Source organism: Cephus cinctus, unplaced genomic scaffold (assembly GCF_000341935.2).
Source record: "Cephus cinctus unplaced genomic scaffold, Ccin1 Ccin1_scaffold0215, whole genome shotgun sequence".
In the NCBI taxonomy this organism is placed as follows: Eukaryota; Metazoa; Arthropoda; class Insecta; order Hymenoptera; family Cephidae; genus Cephus; species Cephus cinctus.
The window spans coordinates 2,271,454-2,291,052 of record NW_014332933.1 but is presented as its reverse complement, the minus strand read 5'-3'; the positions used below and the strand labels follow the sequence as shown (position 1 = coordinate 2,291,052).

The 19,599-nt window shown below is 42.9% G+C and overlaps 5 long non-coding RNA genes across 8 annotated transcripts; 2 read left to right on the top strand and 3 right to left on the bottom strand.

Moving 5' to 3' along the window:
* Nucleotides 1-24: 24 nt before the first annotated feature.
* Nucleotides 25-3,201, bottom strand: LOC107265043. Of its 2 annotated transcripts, none has more exons than XR_003058960.1 (5): nucleotides 3,105-3,201; nucleotides 1,165-1,710; nucleotides 896-1,083; nucleotides 243-475; nucleotides 25-143 (listed from the first exon to the last, which is right to left on the bottom strand). It is a non-coding gene; the product is annotated as an uncharacterized LOC107265043 (long non-coding RNA). The 2 variants fall into 2 exon arrangements; XR_001537102.2 differs by lacking the exon at nucleotides 3,105-3,201 and adding an exon at nucleotides 2,807-2,874.
* On the top strand, nucleotides 3,186-4,393 carry LOC107265044. Its single transcript, XR_001537103.2, has 4 exons — nucleotides 3,186-3,320; nucleotides 3,391-3,479; nucleotides 3,854-3,978; nucleotides 4,132-4,393. It is a non-coding gene; the product is annotated as an uncharacterized LOC107265044 (long non-coding RNA).
* A 1,093-nt stretch (nucleotides 4,394-5,486) lies between these two features.
* Nucleotides 5,487-7,405, bottom strand: LOC112493955. The gene is made up of 3 exons (XR_003058951.1): nucleotides 6,994-7,405; nucleotides 6,182-6,770; nucleotides 5,487-6,100 (listed from the first exon to the last, which is right to left on the bottom strand). It is a non-coding gene; the product is annotated as an uncharacterized LOC112493955 (long non-coding RNA).
* A 389-nt stretch (nucleotides 7,406-7,794) lies between these two features.
* Nucleotides 7,795-14,001, top strand: LOC112493966. 3 transcript variants are annotated; one of them, XR_003058975.1, is made up of 4 exons: nucleotides 7,795-8,114; nucleotides 8,405-8,514; nucleotides 9,094-10,113; nucleotides 10,184-14,001. It is a non-coding gene; the product is annotated as an uncharacterized LOC112493966 (long non-coding RNA). The 3 variants fall into 3 exon arrangements; XR_003058976.1 differs by having other exon boundaries at nucleotides 7,795-8,118; nucleotides 10,271-14,001; XR_003058974.1 differs by having other exon boundaries at nucleotides 7,795-8,118.
* An 870-nt stretch (nucleotides 14,002-14,871) lies between these two features.
* LOC107265409 lies at nucleotides 14,872-19,221 on the bottom strand. Its single transcript, XR_003058973.1, has 4 exons — nucleotides 18,711-19,221; nucleotides 18,032-18,567; nucleotides 17,062-17,906; nucleotides 14,872-15,254 (listed from the first exon to the last, which is right to left on the bottom strand). It is a non-coding gene; the product is annotated as an uncharacterized LOC107265409 (long non-coding RNA).
* Between the last annotated feature and the right edge of the window lie 378 nt (nucleotides 19,222-19,599).

Below are 19,599 nucleotides of genomic sequence, written 5' to 3'. Positions count from 1 at the left end.
TCATCGAAAATCTTCCTTACGTAATTATACGGATTCATCATTGCGGCTCGACCTCAGCTATTCCGTATACGGTTATACAGTCAGTTAGAAATTTCCAAAAGCTGGAAACGCTCATATTGCCGCCTGGTGCTGGTCGGAGACAACTGTGGAAGTAAGGGAGAAAAAAGAATTTAGAGCAAAAGGAACTTCGCGATTTAAAAAAGTAAAACATGCGACAGTGCCAGTTTACGCCGCATACCCACACTTTATTGTTGTACAGTTTACGTTCGTTATTCGGTTTAGTGTAGCGTTTAAGACTTATCGCAGTTGCATTCAACATTTGAGATACAGCCACACGTTTTGTAGATCGAACTATTTCGTAACTTCACGGCCACTGCTTGCGAAAGGATAGTACCAGGATAACCACCCAAAACGATTCTTCGGTCTAGGTGGTACAAGATGTTACAATGACCTCGTGTACACGTGTACGATTATCCTGAAGCAAAGAGAAAACAAAATTTAAGAGAAAAACAAACTAAATAGCTTTTTCATATTTTTTTATTATACAAACTTCGTTATGCAATTAATTAGTGAATGTACATAATTAGAATTTTGTATAAATAGAAAATAAGGAAATTTGACCATTCAACCGTTTAGGGATTGCTTGAAAAACTTTGGCTCTGAAATTAAGATAAATCCGTGATAAAATCATTAGTGATTGCAGACGAACAGTGAGTCATCGAGCCTAATACGTTTTGAATAATAAAATTGTGAAAAAGTATAAAAACACGCATGAGAATGCACATAAGAATACACGTACTTTAGAAAAATGCAGCAAGAAGAAAATGGGGTAAAAAAATTAACCGGAAATTTTCAACAATGCTCAAAGGTATGGTAAGGGGTAGTTTTCACGTACCAGTAAAGGGGGCAGAACCGTAAACTTCCCTAGTACGTACACTGTACTCTACAATGTATCTGTTGACTCTGCGAGGTAGTTTAGCGTTTTGTCGGCATAAAGAGGATTTCTGTCTCGTCGTATTTCTCCAGCTGTGCTCCATTCCGACCCCTTCTCATAGGTCGATAACAAACCCTCGCAAAGGTATTCTATAGATGACATAAAATAAAAGATGAGTTCGAAAAAACCCTTGAAAATGTATCTCTGGAGACCATGTTATGCAACCATACCTTCTGTAGACACTGGATTTTCCAATAGGTGTAAAGAGAAAATTATACAGCGAATAAAGTTGATGGCTTTGGGAACGCCATTGTTTTATCTTACGAACTGAGTAAATAATCGATTAAACGATTACAGCCTTCGACTGGAAGCTGAACTTGGTGCAACCTCGATTTTCATGGGTCACGTAAAGTCATAGTACGATTTCACTCTTCTTCCTTACTGTGTGCAGGTACGTAACTGCATATATGCATTCATACATAGTACATGCAGTGCATAAGTGGCGCTGTGCTTCGGGGTGAAGCTTTAAACTCCCATAACTCAACTCCCTCTGTTATTCAGGTTGGATCAAGTTGTTATTAAGACGACACCAATAAGGTTAGCAGTACGGCTTTATTACCGCACTACGGTAATAGGCCAGTAAGTTGAGCTATCGATTTACTCCAGTGATTTATGGTGATTCGGTTATTGGCAGGAGAGTGAGTGTAATTCCGTGAATATATGTAGTGCGCAGATCCATGCATGTATTTTCATCAAGCATTTACTTCGATCGAGACCTGAAAAAATATATAGATATTATTTTACGCCAGTGAATTGTGAACCTGACTTTAAGAATACGAACGACGAGTCTATGTTGACAATTTCATTAGTGTCGTTCCACAAGACTAACGCGAGCAAGAAATTGAAGATTGGTCAAATCACTTTGGTAATCTTTTTGGTCGGTTTCCAATGAAAAAAAAATCGTGACTGGAATATCCGCTTGAGAAACGTGACGTTAAAGTCATTCAACGTGCAATGAAACTTCTAGAGGGTGACAAATTATATTTTTCACCTAAAAGCGAATTCTCACGATCACGTCTTGTACGTAGCTCGATTCGAATGTCGGCTCGTGCGACAAGGTGATGGAATTTATATTTCTTTTTAATTCACGATCATCGATAATTTCCTATATATAAAATCTAGATCAGGCTAACGACCTGATACAATTCAGGCTAACTTTAAACGAACTTATACATTTGCCTCCGATAGTTAAATCTAAAAATAATATCGGATGGGACAATTATCCGAATAAGGCAGAAGAGAAAAAGAATGTTCTTCGTCCGCTTGGTTCATGGTTTCAGAAGAAGCAACAGACGATCTTGGATTGTTGGCAAATTTATTCGCGCGAGACTTTGTACCAAAAGAAATATGGGTAATGAGGTGTCTTCAAGTCTTTCTTCTGTCCTTTTTTTCAAAGATTCTAGTCCCTTGATCACTTTTCGCGTTTTGTAAACGCATAAAACGTAGCCGCAGGTATAAACACCGTTATACACACTCACCGACACTGAAACTGTTTCATAGTCTACGATTTATGGGATTCCCGAAATTTACAGCAAAATCGAAGAAAATACTTTAAATAATAGGCTCTGATAATTAAGAAGGCTTCGATCAATTAGAAATTCCAAAGTTCCTGCAAGTAGAGCTGTCAGTTTTAGAAACGTCAACAACCTGTCTAATACGTGTAAAAATATCATGCGTAACCTCTAACCATAATAAGCATATTAAAAAACTTTACTGTTACTTAACTTCAACTAATCACATTCAAACATTTAACTACATGTATGAATAGACAATTTTCTAAAGCAATAAATATACGTTCAATATTACACACACCCACTGTCTCTTGACGAAGCTCCTTGTTCAGACAGACGTTAAACTAGAAAACGTAGGAAATCTTTGCTACGCCATGGAAACTGAAGTGCCTCTCGTAGACGCTTTTGTAGTTAACGAGCGACACGTAATTTCCCTAGTGAAGTTTTCTTCTAGTTTTACGTGAAGAAGTGACGAATCAACAATAAGAAGAGCATTGAAAATCGGACACGTAAGTGTCCATTATTCACATTCAATATCAATCAACGATTTTACGTATTTCTGACAGTAGCGTCCTGTTTTCTCACGGATTGCCTCTTACCAATTGCTTGATCCCCTGTTGTTTACGCCAATGGAGGAGATCGTGAGTCAGCTAGAGCTCTTGACTGGTTCGCTGCGGCTCGATTGCAGTCTGCGAGATCTTCGCTTGATTTTAAATTAGCCGACTTTTAATACGCGTGCTATTGCATGCCACGCTGATACGGTCGGCGCGTTCACATTTATGCGCCGATGATGCTACCTATTGGCGGGAAGAACGGTGAGTTTAAATGCTGAAAGGACGTAGCACTTTGAATTATTATGTTTAATGTATTTCTAATTTATGACAGGAGACTGCAAGGGTTGGTCTTTCGTGGAATCGATTGGAAATTTGCAAACTCATTACTCGAGGGTTATTGTGTATCGGAAGTGAAGTGTGGTGAGTAATCGATGAGAAGAAAGGATAAAAGAGGGAGACAAATAACCAACTAAAAAAACTTCCTGAGACAGATGTTTGGGAAGCGGTAAGGGAGTGTTTAAATTAATTAAGGGTAATATGACAATTAGACAGTAGGGTAATAATAAAAGGACTGATGGAGGGGTCAAAAAGTGCCTCGGGCCCAAACGATTTTCTCAAAACTTACCTAAAATTGTATGGTAGCCATGAATATATTAGTAGTCACTTTTTTCTTTTTCTTCTTCTTATCTTCTACACGCTTATTTTCACTGACAATGCGGACAAGAACGTCGTACGGGACTTCGGCTTTTGTATCTACCTATCTTCTAATCTACTTTTTATTTCTTTTTATGCAGCAAAACGCATCCGCCGCACCTCACTTGTCACGAGTAGTTAATAAATAGGCGGCTAATGAAAATCTTTATTAGACGTGACGACGCTAATCAGCCAAGCTAATGACCTTACATGGAAGATAGAATTGGTAAGTACATTAAGGCCAGAAATGACTGCCTATTATTATACAGTCACATACTGGGTTCACAAATTAGTCAAAGATCAAACTTTACCTAAAACTCGAAAAACTGTTTTTCTTGACTATCCCGACTTTTCTGACGAATAAATATTTTTTCTACAGGATGAAGCTTCTCAAAGGAATTCTTTAAATATCATTAACGATTTATATGCATGCATACATGATGCAGGTCGTTAAGAACTTCAATCAGCTAAACGCGACCATAGTAGTAAAATCTGCTCGTTAAACAGCAGCAGATTGATAAGGTGATAACTGAAGAGTCATCATTCGAGCTACGTTAGGGTGATTCGTGTAATATTCAATTAAAATATCAGCATAAACTAATAATACAATTTTAACAATAAACCATATAGTAACGTTAAAGGATAATTTAATGAATTATTAATTTAAATCGTAAATCAAAATTTCAAAAATTTATTATCTATTATATTTATAATATATACCATCAATTTTCTCCAACTGTCTACCAGAGTAGATTCGCTGACCCGTTAAATTTCGTAACGTCGCCATTAGAAGTAACGCGGAATCTTTAATCACCGCGTACCTTAAATTTTCCTCCAGGCAACGTTCCTCGAGAACCAGCGATTTCCCCATGGAATTTCCATGTTCCGGGTTGACCTCGATGATAAAGCTAGCAAGGTCGTGAATAGCAATGAGAATGTTCCTCCAGACGAGATGTCCTCTAATTTTCGTTACTTCCTTGAGAAGACCTACTGCACCCACGTAGTACCAGAAATTGCAAGTGAAGGTACGATAATTTAAAAAAAAAAACCTAAAAATAACCAAAAGCAGAATAGCCACTAATATCCCCATTTAACGAGTCAAAATCGAATTTCGAAAATTTGTAAAAAGGAAACAAACTATCACACGCCTTAATTTACATTTAAAAGTATTTATCCCGCTATGAGAGCATACTATATCCACATATGTATATACATATATACCACGTGCATCAGGTATTTCCTTTATACGTGCGTGAGAGTGCAGGAGTGCGTGCATGCGTGGTGCCAAGAGAGTATTCATCAGGATGAGTTCCTAGAAATGGCGTGCGGTATCATCCAGCAACATCCCGCATGCCACGAGCTGCGTAGGTGATACATATAGACGGTAGTATATAGCACATGGAGAATAGTATATAATATATATATACATAGTGATGAAACTGGTCGCATATAAATATATAGATATAGAGGCAATGCGATCCCACAGAAAACGCAGTGCACGATCTATTACGTATGAATGCGTGGAGTTTGCGTATATATAGTCATATACGTACGTTACATATATGTATATATGTATAAGAACTCAGATAAAGGGCCACCAGGTAGGTTTTCAGGCGTGACGTAGTCGATACGAATGAGAAAGACTGGGATAGAATTAAATGACAAGGATTCGTACGCCTAATGGTATTTGTGTGTGAGAGAGAGAGAGAGAGAGAGAGAGAGAGAGACCCTGTCAGAAGTTGAAGAAGATGAAGAGGGACGAGAGGGGAGGACGTCACAGACGGTACGGATAGAGGAAGAGGAGCAATCTCGCAGTAATCTAATTTCAGCGTGCGGAGGGCTTCCAGGAACGCGGCGTTACATTAGCGAATCACCTTCAGCGAAGGTCCCCCACGTACCTGGGTATCTACCCATGTCGTCCTGGTCTAGATCTACCTACGCTATCTCGTCTAGTTACTGGTGCTGGTCGAATAAGATTATTCAACGTTTGCATATCCCATCCTCGAGACCCTGGTTGATTTTGAAGGTAATAAAAAATTTTTAAAAATTTTCAAAATATATTACCTTGTTTGGTATATGAGTTAAATATTATTGCTTGATTCTCATATGTGATGCTACTTTACGATTTTACATTTTCTCACCGCATACTGGTTAACGTCTATGCGACTATACGTATAGGAAGGTTCACGATTCTCGCGTGACCCGTGAACTCTTGTACGTAACGAGATCTGTAATCCCCCTCCTCTCCTCTCTGTTGCCTCTTGGTACCTCTAATACCTTTCTTCTTCCTAGCCCTCCCCCTCCTAGAGCGTAGACTCTAGAAGCACCAAGGCGGGCAGCCTCCGGCCCTAATAAATTACACCTTTTATATATATATATATATATGTATATTTCTCTTAGTCTTCAGCAACCATTTGAGCAGTACCTACCTTCATAGTACCTAAGCTGGGTACCTTTCTTACTTGTTAGACAAGACGGATTGACAATACAAAAACTTATTACAGTTCCTCCATTCTCTGGAATTTATATCAATTGTCTCGTTTGCGATTAAAAATATTATCATGGCCGACTTTTGAATATTTCGGATCTAGAATTTCAATAGTTGAACATTTCGTCGGGTCACTTCCGGCATGTATTATTTTGTATATAAATTTAAGAGACAGATAAAATTTTTTTTGGAAATTTGAAATTACATAAAGGAGGGTTTATGGTGCAGGGTGATACCTCATTGGTCCAGAAACTGTAAGGGGGTTTGTAAGTGGTCACGTTATTACCAATCGTAGCCCTCCTAGAGTACCCTGTTGTCCCTGGGGCTGGGATAGGAGAACGAAGGGTCCGTGAGGTTGAGTTGTTGGAAGAAGGGAGTAAAAATGGTAGGGGTACCACGTTGAGCGTGCCACCATTGGTATAGATATATAACAGAGGGCAAAAGGGTGGCCGAGTATTCTTAGAATGCCACGAAGAAGACCCCAATGTCCAACGTCCACTTCCAAGTGGCCAGTCGATGCTACGGAATGGCTGAAAGGGACAAACATGCTTCGAGTTACATTTTATTTTCTTTTTTATTCTCTTTTTTCTTTCGAGTTTGCAACATCGAGAATACTTTGTATATAAATGTGACTGTACCAGAAAATCATATACGTAAGGTATATATGGGATCGTCCGTTATTGAAATGTTTTAAGAAAATACTGGACATTTTGAAAAATATATAAAAACATATGAACACATTTTTGTACTCACGGTTACGCACGTCTACGAGCTTGAAAGATAATTCCTGGTAGTGTGCACATTTTTCTGATTCTCGTTGTGATTGTAAAGGTCTGCAAAAAGCCACGGGAGATCACCACGCTTGGAATCTAAGCGAACGTATGGGGGAGGAATACGTGTATATAAATGAGACATGTATATCGACGCCATTGTTCTAAAGTCGTGACAGCGCCAGGTCAGGAACGCGTGTTGGATGGGGATGGAGGTCCAATGGGATGCCCCCATGCATTAGCATACACTCGACATACTCCCGATTCTCGTTTCTCTATCAGCATCTTAATCTACCACGATAACATACATATAAGAGATAAATATTTATCCAAAGTGCACTGAGGAGCTTCCTTATTAGAAGAAAAAATACAGCGACCAATCAACCGTCCGCTTGAATAGTTTGCCTGGAAGAGCCTCCTAGAGCATAGAGCGAATAAGAAGCTAGTAATGATAGAGCTAGGACAATCGGAGGATAAAGTAGTTAACTAGCGCCACGAGGGCTATGCGGATAAGTATTGCAACCTGCGGGTTACATTAGCGACGTGGTACAATTTTGCAACGCAGAGTTGGCAGCGCGCCAGCGCCATGTATCATGGCGCATTGGAATTCGTTGTTCCTCGTCTCGTTACCGGAAAGTTTTTCATTTTTCTGCAGTCGACGCCGCCAGTATCATCACTAGGTCTACTATTGGTGTCAACGGCGCCAATAGAGGCAATTCTGATAATATCCAAGTAACCCACCAGCTATACGTGTAATCTATAAGGCGCCGGTAAGTATCCATGTATATGCATCTGTATCAAGTATACGTATCGAGTGTCATGTAAAAGCAGAGCGTGAGTCTCCTCCCTCATATATTTATATTCCAAGGGTATCCCGTTTCCCCACGTTACGCGGCGGCACATGATATAATAATGGGGCCAAACTAACCTACCCCAATAGGAAAGGAGCTTCGAAACGGAGGGTCGTAAACTCCCTTGGTCCCGGTCCTCCCTCGACTCACCCCGAGAAGGATGAGGGTGAAGCTGAGCGAGGGTGAGGAGTCGTCCCAACACCCTATCAGACAACCCTAACCTATCCCACGACTGAGTGACGTGGTGAGAGAGGTAGGTTAGTACTTTAGCGGGTAGGGCGATAGGGTGAGAGTCAGGCCGCCCCTTGTGCCACAGAGACACACTTTTGCCCGACCCACCCTAACCCGGCCTACCTACACCTACCACCCCCTATAGCCATTCGCGTTTCCATTCTCCCTTCTATCCAACTTCACGGCTCTTCCGTTTTTGATCGTTTCGACTGTATAAATCGATCCTACCTTATTTCTTTTCTTTTCTACTGTTTTCACCAAGTTTCTTTAACTTCCTCTTCTTAATACTTTTTTTTTCTCTTTGCACACTAGAATCTGTGGCGTCGCTGCTGTATCCACTTTCAGCAGCTTGATGAAGTAGAGCTGGCATCTTGTCTATATAGACAGATACCCTTCGACGTCGAAGTCCAGAAAAGCTAAAGGTAAATTCACGTCCATCGACTCTGAGCTTTCACGGCAAAACGACTTTCCTGTGGATAAGCGGCTTAAGACGCAGTCTGAGACCAGATGCAATATCCTACGTTCGAATTAATTAGTTCGAAGCGGGAAAAGCCGCGGGTGGCTGGAGCGGATAGAAGATGGGGATAGGGCGTGAGAGTGCCCGTGAGCTCAGTATATCTGCCCATGAGAAGGACAGAGATAGAAACGGAAGTCCTAAGTCCACCCGGCCTGGGTCCTCACTTGGAATAATTTTGTACCCAGGACATGTAGTAAACTTTCGAACGATAAGGTCCTTGCTAGGATTTCCTTATAAAATAGATAGCCAGCATACGATGCACTTATCTAGATGGGAACCTGTTAATGAGAATTCTAAATATCCACGTAGCCATTAATTTCCGTTTCATCGGTCTTATAAATAATTACGTCAACGATAACATTGCTGAGTTCATTAACTAAAATCCAAGAATATTTTCCATATACAAGAATATTAAAATACAGCGACACGTAAAGTAACCCCCTTTTGTAGGGTGCATAATAACCTAATACTATTATACTTACAGAGTGGATATCGACCTTTCAAAGAGACACACTAACTTTCGGACGTACACAAAATTACCTAACTAGGAGTCTGAGGTACGTAAGGGCTGAAGGATGAGGAGACATAAAACTCAAGGATGGGTTATCTAAAGAAAATCCGTACCCGCCGCAAGGAACTCCTACCCTTTTTACAAGCGACCTTAATTTTACTCGGCAAATTAGATTGGCGAAAGATTCGATTTGAATTTTAATCCCGTTCGAAGTCAGAACGGAAGGTGAAAGAGGCTGCGCGCGAAAAGGGAAAGAAAAAGAAATAAAGGAAAGCAGAGAGGAGAAAGTAAGAGGTAAATTATCAAAGAATATTTTCTACAGAAAAGCGGAAGCAAGTCCCGACAGCACCTTTAACCTTTTCCAACCGTCCAACCCGATGCGACCATCTTGACCCGTCCTATCTTTTACGCTTCGGCGTACCCTAGTCTTCTTTTAGAGCGTCGTGACGTAACAACGTCTCACACACGGCCAAGAGATACGACGTAATACTTACCAGCACAAGGACAGCAACGCGTACCTTGAAACCTCGAGTACGTCCACCACCACCACCACCATCTTCCAGGGTCTTCCACGTCTCCACATGCTCACCGTAGCTTCACCAGCCGTCCAATGTGTAACGTAGTGCGAGGATGAGACCGACGCCGACGTCGCACTTCTAACACACGTATACTCATCACACAGCCAGAAGCGTCTACTTCGCTGACACCGTCGCTCAGCCCGTCAATACACTTTGCCGAGGAGATGTTCCACCAAGTTGGCTGCCTGGCTCCTCTCGTGGACATGCTTCATATCCTTTGGGCCTTTGGGCAATGAACGCTGCTACCACTGAAGTTCTGTTTTAGTGTGCGACCAGACATATTGGTTCTGCCAGGATGCTTAGAACATAGCAGCTGTCAACCTACTTGTACCTGGGTAAAATACGTACCTTCGGGGTAGACGTCTTTGTAGCTTGGAAGGAACCCTCGTACGAAGTGCTAGGAGAAGGCTTTAAGGTATTTATAGATTTTTTGTTTTACATGTTAGCTCTTTTTATTTCATTTATCTTGAGGATTTTGTTTGTAGGTTGGTACTTGTTACTTCTGTTATTCCTGGAGTGATTGACATAGAGACCACCTGACGCTACCAGAAATACTGTCGATGTTCACTTAGGACTCATCTAGTGCTACCTGGTGCTTGTAAACGTGACTCCACGATACGATACCAACGTGCAAGGTTCTACCTATGGTTTAACGTATCATGACTGTAACAAGGAGCGTATAAATCCCCTGCGATACCGCAGATCGCATCTAGACGGTCAAGGATGATGGTGAGGAAGGATTGTAGCTGACAGGTGGACCTGGGAGATTCCGGGATGGAATGATTTTTCTTCTAGGATATTGTAAAAATAATTTTTTAATGGCTGAAGGACAACGATTACATAAATAGGGTTATATCATCTTTTTTATAAGAATATTTATGCTTTGGATTATCATTATTTTTAATTGTACATAAACGAGGTTTTTACTTTTCTTTCGTTCATCTTTGGTTCCCGGACCGTTCTGGTTGGATGCTTCACCTCAGGAAAGTTTCCAGCTAGTCTGCATAAACATCACGAGCAAAAGTGAGAGTGGTAACGTCAGCCGAGTTAAGTTTCAGCTCTAAAAAGGACAATGCCAGGATAATAACGCTGTAGGAAACTTCGTGCTGTAAGAAACCAGCTATACCATAGGTAAATTTAATTAATCTTTCATCTCCATAGAAATAGGAGACTCCTATTTAATCGCATAAAAAAATAATAATATGCATTACGTACAAATATACGTTATCCTTATTGATATTTCAGAATATACATTAATCATTTCAAGAAAGTAATGTATACATATAAATTCCCTACTGGTGTGATGGAACGGATCTATATTTTTCGTCGGGTAGCAACGGACCTTTATCCTGGAGACTCATCTTCCTAATCTAGGAGAAAGGCGTAGTGCCATCGATACCAGTGGAAAGTCCTGGTTGCAAGCGGGCACTGGGTGCAACCAGGAGTGGGCACTTTTTTCCCGTTGAGAGATAGGGTCTTCTGGGTGTGTAAACCCTGTTACTTATGGAGGCCATTCCGGTCTGCGGGCTCGGCGGCCTCCGGCTGAGGGGTTTTAAGGACTTAGCTCGACATTAGCGTCCCAGGGGCGAGTTGCACCAGCAGCAAGGGGGATCGGTACCGGCTGGATAGGGCCACAAGGGTTGAGTGGGTTCAGAAGGTTCGCAGGAGACCGTCCCAGAGAAGGGGTCGAGGGCCAGAGAGTTCTGGGTACAGATGGGAGGACCAGAAAGGGGGATGTGGGATGGATGTGCGGCGATTTGGTTTCCAATCATGGGACGACGGGACGCGCCTCTATCGAGCGAGCAGGGCTCCGGCCATCCAAACCCATCCCCTATTCTATCCCCTAACCCCTACCTCATCCTAGCCCATCCCGACCCATCCTACGGCGTCCTACCTCATCCTCCTTTGCTTCGAGCCATGTCAGTGCTGGTGCAAACCAACCCAACCCAAACTCTCCTTCGCCTGCACCTCCAAGTCTCAACGAACCACCACCCACTTTCAACCCTAGGCCACCCTCGACCACCCTTGCTCTGGCTCCTCCACCGCTACTGCCGACGTCGTCGACGACGACGACGAAGACGATGGCGACGCCATCCCTGTAGCCTCCTCCACCATCTAGTGCACACACACTTCTGGACCCTCGATGTCGTCCGCACTTTCCCGCAGCAGTCCCCAACCTAGGCCAATCTGCAACCCTTCCGGTCTTTAATTATTGCGGGTCTGCTACCCTCCCCCTGCACGTTTTATCCCTTTGGTATCTCTTCTTTCCACACTCGAAAATTTCTAATCACGATCTTCTGATACAATTTTTTTTTTTTTTTTCTTACTTTCATTTACATGGTACAGTACGATGACTGATATGCGACGCTTTATATTTTCCTATATATATATACAGTAGCTTACCGTTTGAGGACATTATAAGATAAAAAGAATGACGGTTAACTTAGTGCTTGGCTTACCACTCTCAACTTATTTCCTATGAACTTTAGTAAAGTAACTTCGCTTCCGGCCCTCCTGTCCTCCTAGGATTCTTGATGTCTTCCAGTACGGAAGGATCCTCACAAAATGATCCCTGATTCAAGCGCTGAGAAGCATTCTAATGTCCCAGAGAAATTCAGTGAAATCATAGCCAGACGAAAGAGCACGACCCTTCGCAAAGATGTTTCGCGCACTTCCTTCCTGAGTCCCCGTTTCGTATCGACGTCCCATGACAGCGTGATCTCTCGAGAAATATTTCTGCTTCTTATTTACATCCAGATGGAACCTAAGATCCGAATACTCCTATACCGGAGTATTTTATCGAACGCCAGTTTGACCCAGAGACACGAGTACGACGGCAAGTGCATACGTACACAATATACTCTCGTAAACGGAACTTCCCTTATTTACACGCTCTCATTGTTTACAAGTTGACTGAGGGTGGGCCCGGGATGGAAAGAGGGTCGTTGCAAGTGTTTTTCACCGACCGTCACAAAACGCATCCCCTGAACTCGCTGAATCCTCTGAACTTATTCCCCCGTCACCCCTCTGTCCTTCGTACCACCATTTATGATTCTTCAATTAACTCCATTCGCCCTGTTCTTTACCCACTTACACGTATTCACCTATATTTCTGAAAAGCAGCTCAACCACCCATGGCTCCAACCCCAATGCCAAATATAGGTACAAGAGTTTCCTACCGTACCCCTTCCTGCTGGAACTCTGTCTAAATATATTATAAAAGTTTACTCCCAGATACCGGATATCCGGGAACGTGTGAAATAAATACGACCTCAAGTAAATCGTGACGTAATATCAGGACCAAGATCGTAAAAGCATTTTATGCTTGATCCACAGTGTCTAACTGCGCAAGACCCTTCATTTCAATGAACAATACCCCCCGCAAAGATGCCCTTAATACCCGTCCCTGAGTCAGCTCCAGGGTAGCACTCGACTACAGGGCGCTGCAGTTGTCGCAAAGTGCGTAGGGGTTGAGCACCCGTTTGATGCCCTACATAGCGGAGACTGTTGGAGGCCGTGGGGGGGTGTTCGGAGGGTGGCTGGGCAGGGACGAAAGTGGGCGTCCGGGAGTGGGTGGCGGGGGGATGAAAAGCGGTAGGCAACGTAGGATGAGGTTGAGGAGGAGGTGGTGGCTCGACAGCGGGGCGGTGGGGTGGCTCTTTGGGGCTCTGAAAATGCAGCGTAATTTGTCTTTGTCTGGTGGAGGCGAGCGCCGGCGGTAAGGCCGAGGGGTAGGTATAGGTTGTGCCGAAGGGTGAGTACGAGGATGAGGTTGAGCATGAAGGGTGCGGGGCCAGGAGGTGGTACAGAGTTCGGCCGTGGGAAGGTGGCGGAGAACCTCGGAGAAGCCGGAAGGTATGGAGGCGCTGGAAGAGTGAGCTCGAGGTTGTGGGTGGATGTGGAGGAGGAAGAGGTTGGTCGAGGTGGAGAAGGAAGGTGCGCTAGGCTAGGGGGAGATTCCGTGCTTGACCCGCCTGGGATCGATGCGTTCGTCTGCCAGAACGCCGAGCCGAGACGCCCGCGTCCTTCCTTCTCCTCTGCTTCGTCTGCCTTTCCCCGACGAAGCTGCCTCCGTCGCCTCCAACGTCGCTCGTCGGCGCAACGCACACGCCGTTAACCGCACTGCAACGCGTTGCACGCTATACCGTCTCAGTACGGTTACCACTACCAGGATACCCTTGACGACCACCAGCACGAACACCGGAGCACCACCACCATCATCGGGAGCAGCATCGTCAGGAACTACCATCCGCCACTGCTACGAACGCACGGTACTACCACTTCTACTGGTATTACTCGCTAGACTCACTGGGTACTCTCTGCCCTCAGCGGCACACGAACCTCTCTCTCTCTCTCTCTCTCTCTCTCTCTCTCTCCCGTCATCTAGCCCGGCTTCGACCCTCTTCCGCTTTGCCCCAACTATCTACCCTCCCTGGCACCCTCTCGCTCTACACCCTCACGCAAACCCAGCTCCTAGGAACCACACCCCGAATATCGAGCCGACGTCGCCAAATGTTTTTGAGATAGCACTTGGATAACGAGCCGATGCCCTGAGGTTGTCGAAAAAGCCTACAGCCAATTTTCGTATACGCATTCGAAAATATTGATTACTCGTAAGGAGATGCTTTACCCCGACGTTCGATATTTTCCACTTTTAACCGTGAAACCCTAGATTCTTAATTCAATGACGTTTCTTGGTCGTCCCACGAGTTCGGACTACGGTTCCGATCCTCCCGTGCATATTTCGACAGTCCACTTCCCCTCGACCGCTATCCACACCTTCGCCTCGTATTATACAGCGATAACAGTATCTCCCATCACCTACGAGGAACCGGGACGCCCAATCGTGTATACGTACGTATGCATATGCAAGAAGAGTGATGGGTGTAGAAAAGGTTCAATATATATTCAACGTTGAGAAGTTTCACGATTCGAGTGGATAGGCAGGAGGTATGCGCATGAATGACGATGTGGAGGAGTGGATGCATCTACATATGTGGATAGGCGTGAGAATGGTCCATCAGAGAGAATAGGGGATGAGCATTCTACGGCGTGGAAGAGGTTGAACAAAATGAAAAAAGCGAATAGGGTTTCGTTTGATTGTCATGGCTGCGATACACGTGGGTCAGAACCCACGTGGATAGCGATAAACGTCAGGTACGAAAATTTTACATTGATCGTCAATGAGATATTTTTTATATAAATTTTTTTATACAAATTTCACTCGAATCGTACGTCGACCCACATCAAGCATTATATTATGATGTAAATGTATAAGGGATGAATTTTTATAGCTCTCTGCAGTCTATAAGTTTCTGTCTTATCCGTGCGATAAAGTTTACAGCGTCTGGTTGAACGGTTTCTTGACATCCCTTGTTGGTAGTAACCAACCCCCTACAGTTCTGCGACCTTTCAACGCCATCCCTTATACCTAAGGCGCATATGTGCCAAAGGGGTTGCACTTCCTGTAGCACAGTTCTTATGCTCGGAGCAGCGTCGTTATGCAATAGAATTGTATTGTGCAGCGATGGGCACAGCTGACGTAAGGCCACGTGACTGAAACAGGGGTAAACAAAATATTTACACGCGAAACGCGCCCACGTAATGTGACCAACGATCGATCAAGTAATTCAGGATTATAATATACCGGGTGTAAGCGTAACAAGCGGAACGTATCGAGGTAGTTGAAATTTTCATGCGTTATTAAATAAAATGAATATTACCACGTTTACTGAAATATCGATTTTACAGGCGTATAAAAGAAAAAAATTTCTTTCGATCCATCGGCAATAGATTATTCAATGTGACAAATACAGTGCTTCACGTATACAGGGTAAGAATATATCGTCGCGTACATATTTTCATTATTCACGCGAGACTCGTACGTGCAATTAAAATCAATAGCGTTTAATGTTACCAAGCAAATATCCCGATATAACTGTCGCTCGTCGGTTCGCTCTATTTATATATTTAAATCCACAAGAAATTTGCCATTTTTTTAACTTGCGCTAAATTTTTTTCATAATTATACTTATTTTATCGCCTAACGTCCCGTCCCTATTATCACGCGTGTGTTCCTTATTACCGGTTTCATTTGTACGTACGTTGAGTTTAGCTCAGCAAAAAAAGAAATACGGTAACCCACCACCCGCCATTAGCCAACGCGTCGTATATAGTATCCCTATATAGTAGGAATGGTTTACATGTAGATACACGCGTCTTTAACAGAGACAAGCATCGCGTTATTGGATACATCTTCTCCATACCAGTTTGCTCCCAAGGAAAACGCAATGCCAGCGGAATCCGGCCCCGTCAAGTTCCGGGAAGAAGCGCGAAGTTCCGGCTACGCATTGTAGTAACGTGTCTCGGGTTGGCCCGCTGAGACAAACTAAACCATGAACTGCCTTCCGAGAGGCCTATCCATCTTCGGGAAGGCTCCCACAGACCGGAGCACGTTCATCGGTACACTCCGTGTGGAAAGTATGTACGTATATAAATATGTAGGTACACTGGAAAGACTTAATTCGAACGATAAAAAAAAAAGGATTACGACAGATAAGAATTGCGATGAAAAATATGTAAATAAAAATGCAAAATTTTTTTTTCATTTTCATACCCTACCAAGTACGTGATATTTTGGAAATGGGTTCCCCTACTACCGGAAAATAATGCACGCTTAGGATGACGGTCGCAGTCAGCGAATTGGACGAAGCGAATGGACTTCGTGGAAACTCGAATAAAGCTTTTGTAATTTCAGCATATTTTTTCCTTTAACTTCTGGCAATGATCGCCCGTGCTGCCACCTATCTGGAGGAACTTCTTTCGAACGTAATATACAGTGTAGCGAGTGGTTGAAATAAGCGGATGACTAATTCAATCGGATATTTAAGAATTATGTGGTCGACTGTTCTCTGTTTTGTGGTTACGGTCGTGAATTATGGTTATACAATTTATATATTTTTATAACAGAGAAATAATCAGGCTGGTCTTATAGGTTTCACCACTAAGGACGCGACCTTCGGTTATGCTCAGGGTAGACGAAACGACGCGTCCCATTTCTCGTGAAGTTTACGAGTTGTCCAAACTGTAAATTCTTGGACAAGTCGGTCATTACCGTAAATTACTAAAGAAAAATATTCGTTGCATTCTCACAGCCGTGTCACGATGTAAATAACGCGTACGTGCATTGTTCCGCTAGGTCGCGCAACCCGTCTCCTTTGCAATGCAGCCAGGTCGTTGTAGTAAGTTTTGCGGATGTTGAGAATGAGATTTGAAAAAAAAAGTTTTTTAAAAATACAAAAATAATTAAAATCTACAATCTCTAGGTACGTCCTAGATATAGGTATACTATCATTGAACATACCATACACATAGTTTAATCCCTATGATCGCCAGCCATCCGGACTCTACGGTCCCCAGGTGTAGACAGCGAAATTATGTTTTTACAAAATTTCCATCCGGACAGATTGCCACGACAGATTAGACAATCGTTACAAAAGCTTCGCAGTGCTTTGAGGTAGGCGTAGGATGATCGCGTGGTCGCTCGAGCACGTATGCCAGAATCGGCCGTTCAAGCAGCCAATCGTCGATGGTGCACTGGTCAAGCGTAGAATATATAGACAAAACTGGTGGCGCCTGGTTGTCTGGGTACCTTACAGTTAAGCTCCCCATGTAGGGTACCCTGCTTGTCCTACCTGCTTGCCGTTACACGTATATTTTGTGTATTTTTACCCGAAGCTCTGGCGCACGTTCTCTCTCTCTCTCTCTCTCTCTCTCTCTGTAGTGTAATTGGGTGTGAAATGAAATCTAACGAAAACCCCTTTAGGCGTGTGCACAGTCGCTCGGCTGTCGAGAGCAGCCTGTCCCTGTGCTCTTCGTATCAGCAGGATTGCTTCCAGGTGCGCAACGTGAGCGGTTTACGATCAAATAGTTCCAACTTTTTGTCAGTATCCAACCTCCTCGCGTTTTACGCTACCTTTTCGAACCACCCATCTCGTATATCTATACAGGGATACGAGTGCCATTTCCCACTGTATACATACCGTACTTATACGGCTGTTGGGTGTAGACAGAGTTACAGCTGAAATTCCTTGTTTCACTTCTTCTACCCTTGTTTCTCTTCGGTAATAATGTTTTTACAATGCTTAGACTACCCGAAGACCTGCGATTGTCCTGGATCTCCGTAAGACGATGCTAATAACGTAATTCCTTAAACGAATAAAAAATTATTATTGTACGATTAGTAATGTCTGAACCATAAAACAACATAGACAAGAAAAAGAAGTCCTATGGTGTTTTAAGTATGAATAATATTTACGTTGGCTATACGTTACCTGGACGAATGAACGATGGGGGACCTGGTCAGCAGGTGGATTATCATTGAGCGAATACAGTTAATGGTGTTGCTGATATAATTGATCCGAGCAAGGAGTACTCCCGTGTAGCAGCTCATGTAAACAAAACACATGAAAAAGCATAAAACTGAAAGTTTATGGGCAAGTGTCGTCGAGTACTAATTCTAAGGTAATTGTACCGCACTGGACAAATACGAGCATTGGAAACGAAGCCTTCTTGACTCCTTTGCGTTTTATTAGCCTCGTAAATAGCGCTAGCTCCTCTAAGCGGAAGTAGCCAGATACAGCTTCCAATTATGGAGCGTTTTCGTAGCGGCGAGTATTAAGAGTGAAATGCCAAGACGGTAGGTAGTCGCTGTGCTGGAGCAATTATTTTGTTAAAATTACTCAGCGAACATTAACCTCCTTGAATCCTTGTGTAACTCAAGCGACGGAATGAAGGTTCAACGTTTTGCATGTGAATCGACCTTAATCCAGTATGCAGTAATGTCAATTTCATTACACGTGGCTGATACCTATATTTTTATATAATACAGAATATTATTTTACAATCAGTAATATCTCAAGTATATACCGCGTTTGATCAAAATTTTGTGATGATCAAAATTAATGTATCGGCCATATGCCGTGTATACACGGTAGCAATAAAGTAACGAACCATAAAGTGAATTGCGAAATTAATATATTTCGAATCCCGTGGACCACGTCCCATTGAAATTTCGTCGTTGAACGTTGGGTTAATTTCTGGCATTTTTAGTTTTCAAATATTTATCCGCCATCCCGACAATCGAAATCCTCGTCCTCGTGGAGCGTGAATCGACGGCCGTGTGATTCAAACGAGCGATCGTGTCCGTGAAACCACGAATTTTTTACTTTTCATTACTGTAGAGGCATCCGTTATCTCCGAGCAAGGCTTTCGAGGCCAGTAGTTCCTCTTTTTATTTGCTAGTGCCACTGTCACTAATTTGTCGAGAGAAAGCTGGAGAATAAAGGTATGATGTATACATATATATGCGTAGACATAAAAAAATTTACACAGCTGGACCGCAAGACTCTTTTAACGACACTCTTAAACTCTAAATACCTAAATTCTTGTAATATCCATAAATCATACTACACGAATAAAATACAAATATGCATATATATATATATATATATATATACACATATATAATACATACCACTCAAAGCATGAAGTTTCACGCAGCAAGAAAAGCCTGTATAAAAACACCATAAGGGATTTGAGTTTGAAATAATCACAAAGTGCAAAGGTCAATCCGCTGTCAATTCCCTCGAATCGACGTCAAACAATCTCACCGACAGGTCTCTCTGGCCTCACCGTATATTCCGGATCCATTAACGTTCTTAGGGAGAGAGACAATCATACGTAGATACACATATCCCTGTGCGATACCAATGGCAGATGCACATCCAGTTAAAAGGCCGGCGTACGATTGCGTTAGTCCCAGGGATAAAAACGTTAAGAGTGAAGCATAATGATCAGACATCGCGGGTCGGCAAAGGGAATTCAATGATGCCAACCGACG